The sequence below is a fragment of the Pristiophorus japonicus genome, chromosome 4, assembly GCF_044704955.1.
Source record: "Pristiophorus japonicus isolate sPriJap1 chromosome 4, sPriJap1.hap1, whole genome shotgun sequence".
Taxonomy (NCBI): Eukaryota; Metazoa; Chordata; class Chondrichthyes; family Pristiophoridae; genus Pristiophorus; species Pristiophorus japonicus.
In genome coordinates, this window is record NC_091980.1 from 279,138,971 (window position 1) to 279,142,277 (window position 3,307).

Genomic DNA, 3,307 nt, shown 5'->3' on the forward strand with positions numbered 1-3,307 from the left:
CTGAGTGTTTTTCCTGCCACTCTGCTTGAAGCATTTTGGGGGTTAGAAATTCACCTCCGCCCGAAACGAGGGCACATCTATTGCTTTTTGCCGGTCATTACCCCGCAATGGTTGCGGCGGCCATTGGAGTGAAATTCAGCATTTTTGCTGAAAAAATGGAGCGGAGCGGTATTGGTGGCTGGAAGCTGCAGTTTGTAGCGGTGTGGGTGTGGAGTGGCAATTGGACCACGAAATTCATCTATTGCTGATTTGCTGCTAATGAGCCAGCTGCTCCCTGGCCTTCTTAAAAGGCAGGGTTTGTAGCTCGGTCCTGAGCAGGGCAGCCGTTTGGGTGGAGGCCAATGCAGCAGTAGCAAGGAGGGTCAGCAGATTTTCCGACGCTGAACTTGAGACCCTCATGGAGGCTGTGGGGTAAGGAGGCGGGTTCTGTACCCGGATACAGGCAGACAGACTCGCGGTGTGTTCATGAATGCCTGGAGAGAGATTGCTGAGGTGGTCTCGGGGGAGGCTTCCATTCATGACCAGACCGCGACCCAATGATGCAAAAGGCTGAACGACATCATTCGCCTGATGAAAGTGAGTACATGTTCCCCCAACTCCTGCATTTGATTGTTGAGGCCTGTATATAATATGTATGTGTGTGTGTGTGTGTGTGTGTGTGTATGTGTGTGTGTATGTGTATGTATGTGTGTGTGCATTCTCACAATGGAGGCTCCCTTTCATGTCAGAGTTACAGCTGCATGTGTCAGGGATACACACTTGCACTCATTGCCGAGGCCTCATGACACTGCTACTCAGCAAGCCTTCTTTGTTTTGCAGGCCAAGGTTGCGCACAACCGTATGGAATAACAAAGGACTGGTGGTGGCGAGGCAGATATACAGCAGCTCACTCCCATGGAAGAACGGGTCCCGAACCGAGTAGGCCCACATGTTGCCTTCTCTGTGGTCGCCGGTCATGCTGATCCCGCTGCGGACAGCATGGGCAAATGAAGGCCTTCCTTTACTGCCGTCTCTCCCTGAAAGCGCCAGCACCTATTGCGCGTTTGCTTATGATAGTGTGCAAGTTGCAGCCTGCATTTTTCAATGTCCTTCCTTCCCCTCACTGCAACCCTTGTGCTTGCAGATGAGAGTCCGCGTATGAGCCAATGTCAGGGGCAGAGCGCTGATGTGAGTAGCACAGCAAGCCAGGACAACAACGTGGCGGGCACTGGCAGCCATGGCCATGAGGAGGCTGATGATGATATGGGGAGGCGAAGCTTGGACGACAGCGGTGAGGGCACTGGCAGCCATGGCCATGCCAACACCCTCGAGGCCATTGGGAGCGCAAACCTGGATGACACCCTGGAGGCCAGTGCATTTGTTGGCGCAATGTCCGATGAGGCGGAGAAAGAGGGGGCACTGCTGGCAGCACTGCATCACTGCTTCTCCTACACTCACCCGCGCCAGCTCAGATACTGGGAGTACGCGGTCGGATCAGTTCGAGATAGCAGAGGGGTCTGCATTGGGTGTTGCACCAGAGCCTAGCGGGCTGCAGCATGGCAAGGGGCAAAGAGAACCTCGGTGCCATCTCTCTGGATGGGGGCGAATGCGTACATGAGTTCTGCTGAAGAGGACTCTGACAAGCCCATCGATGTTGGGGCTTATGAAAGAAGGGTGGAGGCCATACATTTGCTGATTTTGGGGCAGTGGCAAGGGTGTCCCAAGTGATGAGCATGGAGGAGTCCGTCTCCTGCATTGTGGAAAGCTCTGCGCACACCATGAAGCCCATCAATGCCAATGTGCAGACGATGGTGAACTCCCAGGGTGACTGCGGATCCAGCTGTGATGGCACGTCTCGTTGCAGATGTGGCAGCTGCCATTACAGCACAGGTGCAAGTGAACAAACTGAATGCTGCTTTGGAGAGGATGGTCGCGGTCCTGGAAACCCAGAATGCTCTTCTGCACTCGAGGCAACAGGCCACGGAGTGTCTTACTGCTGTCATCTCTGGTGACATCGAGACTGTGTCTGCTCTCATGCAGTCTCATCCGGATGCCTTGCGAGATCTGACTGTTGCCATTATGGCTGTGTCCACCAAGGTCCACGGGGGTCCTTCCGGTGTCTCACCACACCATCGACCTGATCTCCCTCAGATTGGTGGTGATGGGGGTGTGCTGCCCCTGGGGAGTGGCGCAAATTCCTTGGGCCAGGATGATGATGATGTGCTCTCTCAGGATCACAGCATTCCTGACCCCAGACCTGTCACTCCGCCATTTCCCAGAACCATATACTCACCCGAGCCAATACCGACTGCCTTTTGGCTAAGATCAAGTGTAGTATCTGTTCTTATCAGTTTAATATCCCCTATGGGGGCATGATATTGAATTGATTTTTGGACAGGGAGCTGGACAGGCATGCCCCGTCCACTCCATGCACCGACCTGGTATTGCAATATTTCCAGGAACGGAGCAACTTCGCCTCTCGCCCTTTTGGCCTAAGATCAAACACATTGGCGCAAAGTGATCTTTGGCGTTAGAGTTGATCTGGAACGAAATTGGATAAAAAAAATTTTAAAATACCGACTGCACCGAGGAGGGTGCTGCCCAGTGTGCAGCCGACCCTTCCAGGGCAAGAGCTGGTCGAGGGTGTCCCAGAAGGACATCTGTAGCTTCTACACTTGAAACACAGCAGCCTTCCCAGACCCATGAGGCAGCCACAGAGGAGACACTGTGGCGTGGTTCCAGAATCGGTTTGCTTAAGAGGGTTATAAGGAAATGCACAAAGGTGAGAAATGATTGTGTATGTTTTTTGCACCTTTCTTTATTGTGTAATAAATCTTTATTTTGTGTTCCCATATCTGTGCAGGTGTATCATTTTACTGTGGGCAATGATGTGTGAAAAGGCTCATTGGAATGACCATGGAAATGCAAAGATGAAGGGTGAAGTGGCCATTAACTCATTGGAAACAAGCAGCAATCAGACTGTTTTGCACTTCCCTTGCAGGGTTTGGATGGCGACGATGCCTCCTGCATGACAGGCAACCCTCATCCTGGTCCTCCGCCTCCTCCTGCACATCATGCTCCTGCGCCTCCACCTCCTGCACCGCCTCCTCAGGTGCTGTTGCTGCCTCGTCCTCCAATGGCTGGACCCTCATGATCGCCAGGTTGTGAAACATGCAGCAGACGACCACAAACAGGGCAACCTGCTCAGGCGAGTACTGCAACACTCCAGGCAACGGAACCTCTGCTTAAGGATCCCGATGCACTGCTCAAAATTAGGCACCCGGTGGTTGAATGACAGTCACTGTAGGCTTGCTGCACAGCAGTCCTG

The 3,307-nt window shown here is 53.1% G+C and overlaps 1 pseudogene; it reads left to right on the forward strand.

Moving 5' to 3' along the window:
- The first annotated feature begins 2,280 nt into the window (after positions 1–2,280).
- LOC139263534 (U2 spliceosomal RNA) lies at positions 2,281–2,454 on the forward strand (annotated as a pseudogene).
- Positions 2,455–3,307: the final 853 nt, after the last annotated feature.